Below are 18,006 nucleotides of genomic sequence, written 5' to 3' on the forward strand. Positions count from 1 at the left end.
AAGAAAAAACCCACAACATTATAAAACCTAAAGTCGGATTAGACAACAGTAGCACGTCTGCCACAACAAAGTCATGCTCAAGGGAATCACGATGCCGTAACAGTTCTGTCAGGCACAAGGAAACAAAACACAAGGACCACGGAACAAAAAAGCAATAAAAATTTGTTAAGCCAATGTAGAGTAAGGAGAAAAAAAAAAGAGCACTTAGCCGGTTCTGCTAGCAAATAAGAACACTCTATTAAAGGGTCGTTAGGTCCCAACTGTACCATCTCTGATCTGTATGTGGACGTGGTAGTTGCCCTTCAGAAATTGGTAAGGTGAGGGAAACTGCTATTCAGGATTGATGCGCCAGTTATGTGGACCACGGGCTCTAACTTGTACATGAGATTCCACTCTTCTCTTATTTTTAATTCCATAGTGTCCCACTAGACAGAAGATGTATTTTCTCCTTTAAAATCCTTAAAATCTACATCATATCAGACTCTATTCTTAATTCCACTAGTATTTCTTTTACATTTAAAAGCTTTGGAAGGCCACCCAACACTTGTCAGAGTACATACAGAGATCTACATTTTCTTTTTCCTCTACACTGATGCAAATGAAAAGCAGTGCTATTTAAGACAGGCATAAATAAGAGGAGAAACAAACAGAACTTTCAAATAAAAATGAATGGCTTACTTAATTAGGCAGAAGAACCCCAAATCTCAGAACGGATAACCAGGGACTGTGGCCAAAAGAGATAGATGAATAAAAGCCAGCATGAACTCATCAGGGAGAAATCATGCCAAGCCAATTCAATTTACTTGTAGAGCAAAGTAGCAAGTCCTGTAGGGAGAGAAACATTTGCAAAACCTTTCAACAATTTTTTTAACAAATAAAAAGAGCCCAAACTAATACAGGGTGGATGGAGAGCCTGTTAGAAAATTTTCCATAGAATTGTTATCAATGGCTCGTTATCAGAAGGGCAGGTCACATCAAGTAAACTCCAGAGGAACCAACACTGGCCCTAGTGCTGTTCAGTACTTCCAATTATGACTTGTATGAGGGGACAGAGCATATATTCACAAAGATGACATCAAACTGGGGTGACTGAAGTGTTTGAGAAGAACAGAATCAGAACACAAGTGAAAGGGCCTACCCTGCTCTTCTCCGTGATTCAGTATGGACCAGTGCAAGAGACTTTAATTATTTAGAAAATTTTAGCCTAAAAATATAGGATGGAGAAATGAAAAAGATCTGGGATCAGGAAGAGACCACAAGTGATGCTTGAATTTAAAACCAGTATCATAGTATTCATGAGATATAAAAAAAAAAAATCCTTGAACTTAACACTGACTAGACCTCCACTAGAGCACTATGATCAGCTTGGACCCTGCATTTCAGTAAAAACTTAGAACAATTGGAAAAAGTTCAGAGGAAGTCAGCAGAAATTGTAGCAGGTCTGAAAGGCATGGACTAGCAGGAAAGAATAAATCTAAGTGCTATAAAATGCAAGAGAGCAATTCTCTTTCTTCACACTTATGTTGGGTAAGGCAAGGAAAAAAAAAGGCTTGAATTGGATCAGAGAAGATTTATGAAAATCTTCCTGTTATAAGAAGCCCTGCAATAGCAAGATTGGTTCGGGAGGTTTTGGAGTATCTCCACTGTAAAACTAAGAACGAGCTAGACAACTGTGTCAGGAATGACAAGTACATTTGCTACATCCTTGGGGAGGAGAAGGAATGAACTAAAAGATCTCTTGAAGTGGATTCCGGCCTTGTGATTCTCTGATTTCATGGTGCGTTCCTTTATAGCCCAGTGCTGCACGTTTTTTACAGTTTGGAGCAGTTCCCTCAGGAATAACACAATATTATTTCATTATTTATTCTTAATATAGCCCATTCGCTTCATATTCGGTATAAATATCGTAATGTTGCACTCTCCTATTTGAGGTTTTTTTGCTTCTATTTAAACTTTTCCCTGCGTAAAATACCCTTTTCAATAAAGCATGGCAGCAATAATAAATGACCCACAGCGAGAGGAGAACTGGAATGGGAATCATGTAACAGGAGGAGTTCTCCTGTTTCATAGGCATTCAATTAATTTATTTCCAACAGGAGAACTCCACTTCCCTCTCACTGGTGCAAGCCCTGGGCCTGTCCCTGCAGCTGTGGCTCAGGAAACACTCTTATAGCACGGACTCAAATAAATACTTCACAATTTCCTACTGACACTTCCTCTATGGTTGAAGTGGTTCCCCTGCCAAATGGTCAAGTCACAGAGTTCAGATCAAATTTCACTATATCCATCAGCAACAAAAAGTGGAGTTTCAACATCATGAGGCATTTAGGGAAACCAAAAAAAGAAAAAAGATCTTACCGAAACGTAGTGGCCGCAAGCCTAACAGGTGACACCACTTTTCCAAATCCAAGTCACCACCCACTGCTGATTCACCCACAGCTATTACCATTTCTTTCTGGCCTGTATATGATTTAATAAAGCAACATTCAGCTCTTCCACACATTCTTGGCGTTTAGCTCTACACCTCAGTTCTGAGGTGCTTCCCGTTCCCTCTTTTCACCATGCAAGACTCAGGCCCAACCCAAAAACTGTTGATCAGCACTCTCTCTCAAAACGTACATCACATACGGACCAAATTTTGAAACGTACGTACGCAGCATAATTGTTGCCGCATCTTCAATACGTTGAATCTTTATTCTTTCAGGCACGCTGAAAAAAAAGGAAATCCTCTAATCTCAATCTTTCGTAATTATAACATCTTCCGTTCAGGGAGCGGGAAGCGCTTCGCTAATATTTATGAATGAAGACCCGTAATGCTTCTGTGTTTTCCCCCTGCACAAATCACTGACAAGAGAAAAAAAAAAAAACCAAGAAGAGGTAAGTGATTTTTCAGAGTTACGGAATGAGCTTATGGGAACACTTAGTTTTAACCACTCTTTGCCCAGACTCTGCTATTACTGCTGCAGCCCTCGCTAAACATATCCCTGGGATTCTCCAAATATCTTTAGCATGTAAATCCTTTCACATGTTCCATTTTTTATGCGGGGGTCATTCCCTTTCACCAAAATACCACACACGCTTATTTGTCTGGGTCACTTCAGCTCAGTCTGTTCCTTCTTTCTTGGAGAAACCTTTAACAGTCCCCACTACAGAATATCTCTCCGTAAGGAGGCAGAAGTATTGGTTTTCCATCGTCTTTCTGAACAAGTTCTTTCCTTCCTTCCCAGATAACACTTTTATTACAATGATGCCAACACTTGCAAAAGAAATTGGTCAATTTTTTTTTTCCCCCATCCAAAGAGGGCTCAGAGGGAAATAAGATTTTTTCCAGTGTCTTCAGAAAACTAAAAGCATAGCCTCAGGTAGGAGATCCACCTGCAATAATCTACTTTTTGGTCTGTTTTGATAAAGCGTTTCAAAACACAGTAAAGGATGTTAAGGGCTTCGGTAGTTCAAGTCCCATTGCTGGAACACCTGAATTTCAGGCAAGCTCAGAAGAGAGCCCTTAACCGAGTACTGGTATTTCCTGCTATTCAGCATGCAGAGGCACGGGCTGCCAAAGGCTGCCGCCATACCAGCTAACAAGGCACCAAAAATAGTAACTGAAGGGCTTTTACTTTGTGAAAAATTTAGGTATTTTACAGTAGGCTGACTTCTCCTTCCATTTGCGTTGCACAGCCTTGAAGGCACCTGCTGAAGCAAGTTTTGGCATTTTCTCTCAAAAATGGTGAAGGATCTGGCCTTTTCTTTTAAAGGTAGGCGAAGTGACTGGGTTTATCTTTTAATGCAGTTGCCAGAGCTTTTACTCAGATGCTGGAAAGATCACTTGAATTTTACGATAAACGCTTTATCGCATGCCTCAACTAGGCTAAGGAGTCATCAGTAGGCTGTTGAACTTCCATTTCGAGACTACAGAATAACAGTTCAGGATTTCACTTGGTAGGGGAGAGATTTGGATGTCAGTAATTCCAAAGCGTACCTAACGTTAACGAGGCAACCTCATATAAAATGTGTCAGCAGCCTCATGCAGCCTGCGTCTACTGGATGGAAGCATTCAGGCAAAACATGCAGATCTCCCTTCTATGTGACGATTTTCAGAGAAGTTGCTGTCAAGACGGAGCCGCTTACAGACCTGTTTCGAAATGCAATGTCAATGCACAAAATATCAGTTAAAGACTCGTGTGCGTTTAGAGCACTGAAGCAGAAGAGCAGAAGGATTTTAGTGTATTTTAAGGTCTTGATGCGCAAGTGGGAACTGGACAGATATCAGGTGCACAGGTCCTTCCATACATTTGCCCTAAAATCCTCTCCTTGCAGGGTCAAATCCTTTTGTGTTTCTAGACAAAGATCCTCTCGATTCAGAACCCGGGTAATCTCAAAAACAGATGAAATAAACATGAGAGGAGGGAGAAATCAGTGCCTATTCTGGAAAATGAACTCAGACAGAGAAGCAGTGAAGAGGTTTGTCTGTTTTCTCTATCAGGAGAGATTCTCTGAGCCTGTCGTTTTGCCATCCACAGGGAGAAAGACTGAGATCTCTGTGTAAGCTTAGATCTCGTGATTTTCGTCAACTAGATCTACAGTGCTTCTCCGATGCATTTAAGAGTGAATGTCGTCTTTGGTATATTTTTAAAAATCAGTGAAGTGGTAAGTTCAAAGAAGCTTCTGAACACGCTGTGCTTAAGAACGTTTAAGAAAACCTAGTAGACCATTGAGTCATTATCTTGATATTTATAACATCCTGAGGGATGAGAGAATATAGAGAGCATGTACAGTCATCCTCTACCCAGCACAGCTTCAGCAAAGGAAGATGCTGTTAAAATAATCTTCCTGATTACATTCAGGAGAGGACAAACTGCAGAAGACATGGCATACTTCACTCAGCCTTTTGGGAAACTGCTGATAAATTTCCCATGACAAGTAAGATGTTAGCAAAAGAACGCACAATAAGATAGGAGAGGTCAAATGAAAACCCCAATTATGCACAAACATCTAGTCAACGCTGAGATCTCCGAATTATCAGATTCACTAAGGACTAAGAAAAAGCAAGTAAACAGCAGTAAGTGGAAAACCTGTGCAGGCTTATTTAGATAGCCTGTGGTAATGGAGTTTCTAACATAGCTGTGTCAAATTGTTTCTCGGAGCAGGCAGGATTGTCTTACCTGTTCTTCATACTCAAATTCCTATTTAATTACCTCCTAACTGGACAGTAAAATCTTACGTAAACGTATCTCTCTTTGAAGCCTCTACACTCTGTGACGTAACTGATCCTGACCTGTAACTAGAGCTCCTAGGGGCCAGCACTGCAAGTTTGTGATAATAGAAGTCTGTGTCAGTCAGAACTAGGAAAGGCATATTGTTTCAATATTCAACAGTTTCCATCACTAAAGCTGTTCTGAGACTCTCATAACAATCCTGCAGGTGCTTTTCTTTTTAATTATATCCAGTTGCCTAACTAGTAACCCATTAGCCACATACCCGCCATGTCTTTCCTCAGACACTGCAGTTCCCTTCTTGACTCTTTTCCTGAAAAGATGTGGCATAAAAGGACTTTTCAAGAAATACTAGTGCCACTACAGTTTCCCAGGCATTGTATGAGGCACCGGAGAAGCAGCCCCAAGAACTCCTGCCACGCAGCTCTATTCTTTTGCAGACCTGCTCCTGCCAGTATCACTCATTATGCTAAGTGCCCTGACTCGGAAAGGGGAGCGCAGCCAAAAGTTCTTGAAAATCCTCCGCTCCAAGCAGTTTACTTCATATCCCATTTCCAAAATGCTTTATTTAATTTGTATGTCACTGTGCTAATACCTTCATACATAATAGTTACTCACTGTGGAGCCAAGGAATCAATTCCAACCTTTGTTGGCAATGAATGGAAGAAATGCATTCAGGGCTGACTTTGTTTAGATGACAACAAAGGTCGCACGAACCAGAAGCCTCTCCATGTGCTGGCTACAGGGCAGGCTGGGCCGTCCTGGGAGCGATGTGGGAGCGGAGGTGCGGGTGGTGCTCAGGTCCTCAGTGAGGAGCAGGGCTGGAGCTAGAATGGGTCACTGGCCCTATCAGTGATCCACGTCCCCAGGGTGGCCAGGTATTTCACAGAATCACTAGGTTGGAAAGGACCTTCAAGATCATCAAGTCCAACCATTATTCCAGCGCCACCATGTCCTGAAGTGCCACATCCACACGTTTTAAGCATCTTTCCGCTGCAGGCTACGGAGGTTCAATACAATGACATGAGAGTTGAAGAAAGGAGGAGAGGAACGGGAATCCTCATCTTATTAAAAGCTATTTTTGATTGCGGGTAGAGGGAGTGCTACCATGGCTGAGTGGAAGAGAAGTACTCTATTTCCTTCGCTGCCCACTCTGCACGACAGGAGATAGCTTCACTCTGACCAACCGCTCCACCCGAGAGCCATCCTCTCAACCAGTACCCCAGGCAAAAAGCACAGCCCGGCCTCCAACCAGCTGGAAAAACACAGGAGCCCTCCAGTGGCAAGAACCGCTTTAAAGCCTGACACGGTTACTGTTCCCTTGGTTTATCTCCCCCTCACAGAACTTTAATGGAAAGACGCACTATTTTTACCCATTTTGACACTGTTGATGGATGGAGTCCCTGGCAGGAGTCAAAAGGCTGCTATATTCTTGGGACTTCTCGTTGGCTTTGAAACTCTCTTGTCCTGCTTTCAAATAACCCAAATCTTTTTACTAACTGTGCATGCTGGAACGTATTGCTTTAGCTGGGTTTTTGGAAAATGAGAAAAGTGAATTATTTTCTGAGAGTTACTTATTTTTTATTGAAACAAACACTGGCAGAAAGCTTGAGTACGTTCAGCAGAATTTTAAGTTTGCAAACTAAGTATTACATAAAGTTAACATGTACCCTCATACTCACCAAACTACCCTCTAGTGACTCAGAATTGGCTGTGTACTCCCTTTTTCATGATATAAATTCAATTCTGCTTCCCGTGAAATGCATAGTATGCTTTTCTTCCATAGGTTAAGGGAATATGTCCATAAAGACAACTGAACACAGTATACAAAAAACCCTCTGTGGTACACAGGGGTCATCATCCCACTGACCTTTAATAACAAATAACCACTGCCTTGAGGAGGGTTAATGGTCTCTTCTGACGTTCTTTTGCACATTGAATTGAGCTTTCCTCTGCGAAACCCTCAGTTATTTCACAAAGTTACTTACGAAGCAAGGCCCTACCCTTTACAAGACTATACTCGCTGAGACAACACACCCATAGCATGAGATGAAAAGAATCAAGCTTCATCAGATCTTATCAGGACACGGTATTATCTCAGACACGACGAAATGAATGGAGAACCGTCACTTATTTCAATAAAACTGAAATTAGTTCTCCTTCCCAGAGCTTCAAGGAAGAAAAACATAAAGCTGTACTAAGAGAAAGCAAATCTCGTTCCTGCCAACCATCTCTTTATTTAATGTTATTTCTGGCAATTGCGTGCCTAATAATGAGGGACGTAATTGCTGCCCAGGGTTTTGGTATGACAGTGACCAAACTCTGAAGGTTCCTGCATTTCTTTTACAAAGACATGAAAAATCAAAGGCAAGGTATTGTGTTTCAGACAACCTCTGACTGTTAGTGATTTACTTTTTTTTTTTTGGTGGGACTTATGTAAAAGCAGAAGGTAATGTTATTTGCATCACATTTTTCTAACTGTGTTACTTAAAAAAAAAAAAAAAACAACCAACAACAAAGCCCACCCCACAAATAGATTACAGATTATACAGGTAAAAATATCTGTATTCTTACCAGAACCATACCTGGCTGGTTAACTCTTCCAGAGGAACTGGCTGCCTTAGACAACTCGACATGTGACACTAAAGATGCAATTATAACTTTCTCCCTAACTACCCGTTACAACTGTAGAGTCACAGTTGTCTGGGATACCCTTAGATCTTTTCAGTGGACTTTGGGCCAGATTCTCCGACGATACTGATTTTTCACTGCATTACTAAGCTGTAGACCAAAACTGATGTCTCCTGTTTAACAGGAGATGAAGTATCACATACTGTTCCCTAGATAAACATCATACGGGATCAAATTCTATTTCTGCTTATGCCACTCTGACTCCACCGAGCTCAGATGGGGTTTGTGGGGCTCCACCACGTACGCTCAGCACCACGTTCCACCCACAGCTAAGAGTTAACCCTAACAATTAAACAGAGGCTTTGAACTTACAATCCATAACGCTGGCGTCTCATTTGACGGTCTGTTTTCTGTTCCCCAACTAGCCCAGAAATTGTCTGAGGGCCAAGGTAAATGATTAAACGTTAGACGTTCTTTCACCTACATACAGTCACCCAGAGGAGTTCATGTCAGTATTTTGCAAGAAAAGTTTTAGTAATTACTGTTGCTAAGTAAATACATTTAAAATCCAGAAAACTATTTCCATGCTTTTGATACAAACATCATCCACTAGTTTCTTTTAGCTGAGAAAGACTAACAGACCACCTCCGTTCTCCTTACTTCAAATTCTAATTCAGTCTCATAAAAATCACTGATTTTACACTAAGGCTTATTTTGTTCTTTTGTAATCTGAGACGACAGAGAAAGACTAAAGAAATACAAAAAGTACTTTTTGCTTACAACAACCCACACTTTCTGCCCTCTTTTTTAATTCGTATTTTATGAAATACTAATTTGTTATTCTTGGTCCAAATGACCATTGATATAATTACAAAACTACTATTGATGTTACTAAAAAGACTTGGAAGAATTGTCCCTGCTCTGAAAGGACTGACTTGATTATTTTTAATCTTTGAAATAGTTTTTTAAGTCCTCACAACACCAAGGAAATATTATTTCTATTTAAATAACACATCTTTTAGCTCTGCAGAAGAATGAGACTGCATTATAAATAAGGTATAGCTTTTTTCTACTTTATGGCAAAGGTTAGCTTTTTCCAGAGGTTACTTGCTACGAAGTAAATACACTGGTGCCCTGCTGATAAGTCCATTATTTCTTTATAACTGCAAATAAAGCTTGTTCCCCCCTCTAGCTACCTTCGACAAGCTCTTGAGAACACGCTTCACACAGACGCTGCCAATGAGTCACTTACAGCGTTGCCCTAACGGTATTTTTGAAATGTCTGTACTTTCAAACCCGTTCCCAGAATCTCGGACAATCTCTGCCCTTCACAATCTGCCGACTAAGAATAAAAATGCGACGGAGGGGTTCGCAAATGTGGCTAGCTCTCCGCCCAACAATGGCAACGGGGTTTCAACGGTGCGCGGCCCTTTCCACCAGCCAAATTTTGAATGAAACCTCTCCGTGGATCACGGCCGTGACAGCAGCTCATGCTACCCACCGCTGCTCTGTAACCCTGGGTAACGGTTGGCTCTTCTCCAGAGCTACGGACTCTGGCACGGACCTGAGGAATTCTCTTCCATCACCCCAGCTGCAGCCGGAAAAGGGACAAGTATGCCGAGAGCCCAAGAAATACCAAGACGGCAGGTACTGCGGGTGGCTCTTGACAGCAGTTCCGCGGAGGCATATCTGCTTTATGCAGGACCAGGTCTGCTGCATCTGGAATTTGTCAGTAGACAACAGATATATATACTGAAAGACAAGCGGGATATATCTTTTTTTAAGGTGCAATAATCAGAAATAAATTTATTTCGTTTAATCCAGGGTTGCAAAAGCATTAAGCTTATTGTTTCTACCATTGCTGATGTAGCGGGTGTCCAGTCTTCTAGGACAGCTATCTCTGGGCCTCAAACGTTATTTGAGTTCCTTAACTGGTGCGTTCTACGTTATGAACTCTGAACTCATGCATTGAAAAGGCCGGGTGGAATACTGAAGGAGGGCTGCTACCCGCAGGCATCGAGATTTTCTATACGTGGTAAAAAAAAAAAATTCAAATGAATAAATCACTGCAACCATAGCTGCTGCAGAATAATTTCTGAGATATCATCTACGTCCTTCAGAATAACTTCAGCTGGGACTCATACAGTGAGATGTGAACATAAGGAGGCCGCAAAAGCTGTAGATCAGTGGTTCTGACAGCGGTAAAGCACACGCTTGAAGATAGAGAGGCTGATCTTCTCTTACTCTCAATTCCCTTATAACTAGCTCCACCACGCAGTGCCTAAAAGCCTGAAGTGTCTCTTGTGTGCTTGCGGGCTGAAAGGATCTTGTGATTTTGGCTTCGAAAACTAGCCCGCTGGCGCACACCACAGGTTCGCTGCATACGCCAGTGGCCACTGTGGGGCTTTTTTCCCCAAGGCAGGAGCCTAAAACGCAGTTCCCGTGTGAGGCATTGAGCTCGGTGGGTAACCTAAATTCCCAGCGATGGCAATAAGTAAACCAAAGGGGCGGCTGGAGTTACACGGCCCGTGGATAGCCTGTGGTCTGGCTGACCACCCTGGGGAAGCCTGTACCGTTCCGCAAAGGTTGGGCTTATGGGGGCTGCTGTCATCCATCACTCCCGGATTCCTCCCACCTGATGGCCCCCAGGAATACAAAACTGATGGAGCTCTGATATATGAAGGTGCTAGTAGAGCCAGTAGTTCAGCCATCCTCGATATGGGAGTCTTCATTTAAAAGGCAGCCATTAACCACATCTCCCAATGACATCAGCCACCCCTGAGGTTTCTCAGTACCTCCCAAAATGCAATTTTTGGTTTCCAGTTCTTTGAGTAGTGTCCATACGCAGTGAGGGAGAGGCAAGGTGTAAGTAAATGCAGTGATTTTGCACTTTTTTTTTTTAATATGGAAAATCATTGCATGCCAAGGAATGTCCTCTTTGTATTTGTTCAGACAAGTTGCTAATTGCTTGCAAGATTCAAGCGATAAAATAACCTCCTTTATGCATGCCCACGTGGGAAGGGAAAGGGCTAGCATCATATAAATTTTGGCTCTGTTGAAAGCACAGCCCTCTGGGAGTGACTTCCTACCATGCTCAGCTGCAATGAGGAAGCACTGCTTGAGAGAAGAAACAGGAGAACCTTTGTGAACGCTGCCTTTTCCCCTCTCCGTGCCTTTCGGTATTTAGCAAGTCCTTCCCCACATTCTTATTGGTTGAGTTGGACTCATCTGTTCTCCAAAGGGGTGGGAAAGGATGACTCTTTATTTTAAACATATGGTGAAAGCGCTGAATGTAACATTGGGAATTTGCAGCTGGGAATCGGATAGCAAGAGGGATATGAATTTATAAAAAAACTCAACAATTAAATCATAGCTCAAAAAGGCGAGGGGGCAAGCAGTACGGGAAATCTTTGCAGCTGGAACAGTTCAGGAAGACAAACTGAATGCGCAAATCCATTCTATTTATCATTCCAAAATAAACTGAAAACAAGGCTCAATAGTGCAAACCTGCAGCGGAAGGGTGAGCAATGGTTGAACATAATTTTTTAAAGCTTAGTCACTTTAATATGCCTATGTATATTTTCAAAAAATGGACCACATTCTCAGTGGGTGTAAAAGACAGCAGTTCATAGAACTAAATTATTTATACTACCAGACAATCTAGCTAATGTTTCTACTCCTGGAAAACACCAAACTATAAAAACTTCACAAACACACACCCATAGAGCAGCAAAGCGGGGAAGAGCAGACCTTGCAAAAAGTGCTTCTCTTACTGCTAAAAATACATACTGTATTTTCTTTTTAATTTAAAAATATTTTGCTCTAGAGGTCTACTTAGCCAAGCTGTGCAGCTAATTTTAGTGGCTCCCACACGTCGCAACACTAAACATTTGTGCCAGTCTGCCCATTCTTAATAGGGGGTATTTTTTTATTTGTTTTCAAAGTAATCACCAAGGTGAAACCTATCCAGCCATACTCAGCAGTATTGAGAAAAGAAAACCAGCTCTGCTACTCATATACAGAATCACAAAATCGTTTAGGTTGGAAAAGATCTTTAAGATCAAGTCCAACCATTAACCTAGCATTGGCAAGCCCACCACTAAACCATGTCCCCAAGCACCATATCTACATGCCTTTTGAGTACCTCCAGGGATGGTGACTCCACCACCTCCCTGGGCAGCCTGTTCCAATGCTTGACGACCCTTTTGGTGAAGAAATTTTTCCTAATATCCAATCTAGACCTCCCCTGGCGCAACTTGAGGCCATTTCCTCTTGTCCTATCGCTGGTTACTTGGGAGAAGAGACCAACACCCTCGTCGCCACAACCCCCTTTCAGGGAGTTGTAGAGAGCGATGAGGGCTCCCCTCAGCCTCCTCTTCTCCAGACTGAACGACCCCAGTTCCCTCAGCTGCTCCCCATAAGACTTGTGCTCCAGACCCCTCACCAGCTTCGTTGCCCTTCTCTGGACACGCTCCAGCACCTCAACATCCTTCTTGTAGTGAGGGGCCCAAAACTGAACACAGGATTCAAGCTGCAGCCTCACCAGTGCCGAGTACAGGGGCACGATCACTTCCCTACTCCTGCTGGCCACACTATTCCTGATACAGGCCAGGACGCTGTTGGCCTTCTTGGTCACCTGGGCACACTGCCGGCTTATATTTGGCCAGCTGCTGACCAAGACCCCACAGGTCCTTTTCCGCCAGGCAGCTCTCCAGCCACTCCTCCCCAAGGCTGTAGCATTGCATATATACCGAGTTCAACTTTTGGAGAGTAACCAACTTAGCCAGCTCCTATTAAGGATGTCTCTGTGCGTACTTAACGTGCATTTTCCACTGCAAAGTGGAGACAGTCTCACAGTAACCTCAGCTAATGCTTCTCTGTCCTGTATTAGAAGGTCATATGTCCTTCTGCAGTGGTTTTGGCCTTTTCTCTGTTCTGTGACCTCCCCCTTCTTGAACTGTTGATATTATAAATTATCATAACGAAAAGAAAAACCCAGGTCTAGGTTGCACTAAGTACAAAAAATTAAAAAAAAAAATCAAAACACACAGATAGCAATTATCTCTCTAATTTTCTCTAACAGTGGCCATGTCAAATAATTCAGAGAAAGGGTTGAAGTTCAAACTGACAAGCCATCGTTAATGCAGAGCTGTGCTGAGGCCCTGTAGAAGGGACAAGACGTTCTTTCAAAATGCTTTGGCATGCCAAGAGGTTTCTGCACATTTTACAAACCAGATGCCATAACTTTAGCCTAAAACAGATGACTTCCTTAGCAACTGAAAGGAGGTCAAAGCGAGGCGGCTAGTATTTTGATACGCAGGAGAAAGGGCAGCAATTTCCTTTGCATCACAGGGCACGGTGTTCCAGAGAGAAAGCCTGAAATATCTGAGGCAACAACTGCTGTGACAGCTGGTACCGCTCTGAGGCTGCGAAAAGGTGTGCGGGCTGAACCCAGCCCCAGCCGTGCCTTTCAGAAACCTCGTCGTGCTCCCTTCTGCTAATAATTCTGTGATCTGCTGTGGGCTCGGCGTGTGGCACACCTACCAGACAACTTCAATTAGAATTAAGAGGCAATGGCCTATTTTGTTAAAAGTAAAAGGATTCAACTTTGAAAGTTTTCCACTAACCACTTTCCCTCCCCCCCTCTTCTTCTGGGAAGAAGAACACCGAGAGGCATGACTGGTAGGTCATGTTTTGGCATAGTCTTAGTCTTTTAGAAATTCACATTCGTAGTTTTAACTTTCCTGTTTGAAGGTAGCTATATACATGAAATGCTAAATACAACTCAATTGTCTAGGACTTCCCCTGACTTCTTTAGCAACAACCCCATCTGACAGTTTACTGTCAGATACGATTAACCAATCTGTTCTCACATGAATTTCCTTCTCTATTTTTGGCATAACCCCATAATTTTCCTCAATATTTTTTAGAAAGAACTTGAAATGCTAAGGAAGATCTGTGATGCTTCATACACGCAAGCTGTGACTAGAGCCTGATCTCTTGTTCTTTTTTTTGTGTCTTCTGAGAGGGACGGTAGCTAGGGAATTTTTAATCAATAATTTGGTCAAATGCAAAACCATAAACTTTCTTTTTTATAACATACCAATACAAAACTAGAATCATGCAAACATTCATTCCCTGGTCGAGCCTGTGGTATTTCACACCTCACTCTAAAGAGGTACCAACCTACCGATCTTGATATCAATTAGCAGCGACTTTCAGAACTGAAATTAGTTGTATATAAGACACACAAGAAAGCAAGATATAAGACAGGTCCAAGAGAGACCTCAGGAACAATGAGGCAGCAGAAGGACTGACGACTGTATATACACAAATACACACAGCTTAGGAAACAAGCAGAGCTCTGCATGTGGCCACAAAACTGACCTTGTTGAGGTCATGGAGATGCAGTGGGGTAACTCACATGACCGGAGCACTGTGATGGAGGTCTACAAGCTCCTTGGGAAGGACAGGCCCTCTAGGTGGAAGAGCAGCATGAACATATGGAGCTCTTCTGTGGAATAGGCAACAGTCTGGTTAAGAGCTTGTGGGTCATGATCAGAGGATAGGCCACTAAGTGTGACAGGCCATATGTTCTTATGGGGGAACTTCCCTGTAGATCTACTGGAAGAGCAGAATGGCAGAACACAAGCAGTCAAGACTTCTGGAAGGTATCAGGAACACTTTCTTGACAGAGATACTGCACGGGCCACCAAGGGGTAATGTACAGGTGGACATGCTCTTCACTACCAAGGATGAACTGGCTATCTTGAAACATTGCCTGGAGCATGTAGGATTGTTGTTAGGAAGACCAAAGCTCATCTGCAGTTTAGACTTGCAAGGGACATCAAGGGTAGCAACGAGAAATTCTACTGCTACATTACCTGTGCTGAAGAGAGCAGGCGATTTAGTGATTGCGGACACAGATAAGGCTGAAGTACTCGGTGCCACCTTTGCCTCAGTCTTCACCAGTAAGGCCAACAGTTTTCACCCATACAAGTCCATGGGATCGGATGAGCTGTCTCCAGGGGTGCTCAGAAAGCTGGCCAACGTCCTCTCAAGGCTGTTCTCTGTCATCCTTGGAATGTCACAAAGATCAAAGGAGAACCCTGATAGCTGCAGAGAATTCAGCAGAGGGCCATCAAAATGGTTGGGGGCTGAAGCACTCGTCTTGTGAGGGAAGGTTGAGAGAGTGGGACTTGTTCAGCGTAGAGATGGCTTTAGAGACACCTGCCACTTTGGATAAAGACATTAAGACGACAGAGCCAGACCCTTCACAGAACACACTGTGGAAAGGTGAGGGACAATGGGCATAAACTGGCATCAGAGATGTTCAGACTGCGTATAAGGAAAAACATTTTCACCGTGGGAACAATCAAGTACCGGAACAGGTTGGCCAGGGAGGCTGTAGAATCTCTGTCCTTAGCGGTTTTCAAGACCTGACTGGATCAAGTCCTGAGCAGCCTAGTCTGACCACATAGGTGACCCTACTTTGAGCAGGAGACTGGACTAGATGACCTCTGGAGGTCCCTTCCAATCTGAATTATCATGTGATCCTATGATTCTAAAATTAAGCTACTTCCACATCACATTGTTTTCATCGTATTCTTTTGACCTCCAGGTTCTTCCACGCCTAAGATTTCTAAATGTTTTAGTTCTCTAAATCTAAAATAGCCAATTTTATACAGGTTATGATTTTCAGTTTTAAGTATTTAATTCGTGGAGTGCACTTTTGCACACTGGAGCTACTATTCTAGCCTCAAACCATGGGAAATTAAATGAGGGTAAGAAAGAAAGAAGAGAAGAAGCAGAGTCATGATCCAGAACTCATTAATTGCTCAGTAAGGACTTTCCCATTTTTTTATGCAGTTGACTTAAGAGAAAATTTTTGATTGGTTGGTTTCGGGTCTGGTTGTTGTGGTTTTTTATGTTCTCTTTCCTTACATTACTTGGTTAGTGTGCTACCTAACACCTTAGCTAACAGGAAGAAATCCTGGAGATTAAAGCCATAACACTGAACAGTAGGGAAAACATATATAATTATCAGAAAGTATTCCACTATTTCCATAGATAAATATTTCTTGGGTAAGCATCTTTCCTTACAGAGAAAGAAAACTGTTACATCATTGTAAAGGACAATTAACATTTTGCAGTGGTATGAAGTATTCTTTTTTATCATCTTGCAACTTTTGTGCCAATATCTACCAAATAAAGCATCACATGCCACATAATGACTGAAATTCGCTTCCCATTCACAGCCATGCAACAATCAACCCAAATCCTTCTCAAGTCTAAAGAATTAAGTGTAACTTCAAAATAAATCTAATCTTAAATAAAAGTGTGAGATTATGAACCTGCTTGAAAATCTGCGTTATAACGTGAGAGAAAGAATTCTTCTAAATAACTCTCACACGGTATTTGGACAGCTGTGTAGTAACAACAAAAATCCTGCTAGTTGAGTTATATTATAGTTTCTGCTTGTGCTTCCAGCTGGCTGATGCCTGGTCTACGGGGAACGGAGACAAGAGCCAAAGATACACATTGCTCTGTGCAAGAATCAGAAGAAGGAACGGCCGAAAGCCAAATCATCCCCTCTGCTTCTAGGTGCCTTGGGGTGGAATTTGCACAAAGACTGACCAGAACTGGCCTAGAATTCTATCAAGAAATGTAGATGCAGGTGTCGTACTTCTACGCCCGTGGTCCGAGACCGCTGCAATTTCTTTGTGGCTCTTAGGTCTTACATGCTGATTGACGGCCAACCTTCCTCTGGAGGCGAAGACCTTCATCAGAGGGACTTTGACATCTCTATGGAAAACCCAGCTATGCAAGCTTGCCAGGCCCCCACAAGTGAAAACTGACTGCGACCTGCTCATAGGAAACCTGGACGCTGTGTCTATAATAGAAAAATGTTACAATATTAAAAAGTTCATTCGTATTTAGATGTACATAAAGGCAAAATACATAACATCATAGGGCTAGGTTAAGCCATCTGAAAAGGAAAGTTCAATTCTTACAGCTTGTTAGAAAAACAGCATTAGAAGCACATTTTATTTGAATATACAGATCTACTGAGCTCAGAACTTTGTTAAAACAAATGGATTTGATCTCCTTTTTGTTTCAGAAGAAAGCAGAAAAAAAAAAGTTGAAATGTATGTCTGTCATGGTTTAGCCGCAGCCGGCAACCAAGCACCGGGCAGCCGCTCGCTCTCCTCCCCGCCCCTAGGTGGGATGCGGGGGAGAAGCAGGGAAAACCCTCAGGGGTTTAAAACCAGTTTTAAAAATAGTTTAATAGGACAGCAAAGGAAGAGGAAGTAATAATGATAATAATAATAATAATACCGATAAAGGAATAGGCAAAACGAAGCGACGCGCAAGGCACCGATCGCTCACCCCCGGTGATCCACAGCCCGTCCCCGAGCGGCGACTCCCGCCCCCGGCCACCTCCAGGTTCTATCCCGAGCCTGCCCTTCCCTGGGGGGAACAACCCTTTGGGCAGCCTGGGGCAGCCGTGCCCCCCCCCAGCCCCTCCTGCACCTGAACAGCCCTGGACTGAGCCGAAGCACTACAACTACTTAGCGACAGCTACAACGTCAGCGTGTCGTCAACATTATTCTCCTGCCAAAGCCGCAACACAGCACCGCAGCAGCTACCAGGGAGAAAATTCGCTCCACCCCAGCCAAAAGCAGGACAATGTCACTGTAAGAACAAAACATTTTTATATTTCAAATACTAAGTGTTTTTTCTTCATGAAGAATTCTGAAATGCCAACATTTTGTTGCAGTCTCTAATGTAGCCAGAGTTCAAAATTTCTAAATCTTCCGCTAAAAGAAACGCTGTCTTTGCACAGTTCCAAAGTTTAGGTTGCCAGTTCCTTAAGTGTTTTACGGTTTTATGTCCTGCAACTATAATACAGGAAAAGCAAGAGAGAAGCAAGAATGCCTCATGCCTTATTTCTTGGCCCAGTCTTGCAGCGTATACCGTCTTTCACTTCTAATAATAGTGCTACCACATGACAGAATTTAATATCAGTTCAACCCCTCGGCTTCTTTTATACATAATCCTCGCAATATTCAGGACAAAAAGAGACAATGAATAGAAGCAGCACAGGGCGAAACCTTTATTTGACTCAGCTAGACTACACATATGTTTTAATGACATGTGT

The sequence above is a fragment of the Phaethon aethereus genome, assembly GCF_964289735.1.
Source record: "Phaethon aethereus genome assembly, chromosome: 4".
Lineage (NCBI taxonomy): Eukaryota > Metazoa > Chordata > Aves > Phaethontiformes > Phaethontidae > Phaethon > Phaethon aethereus.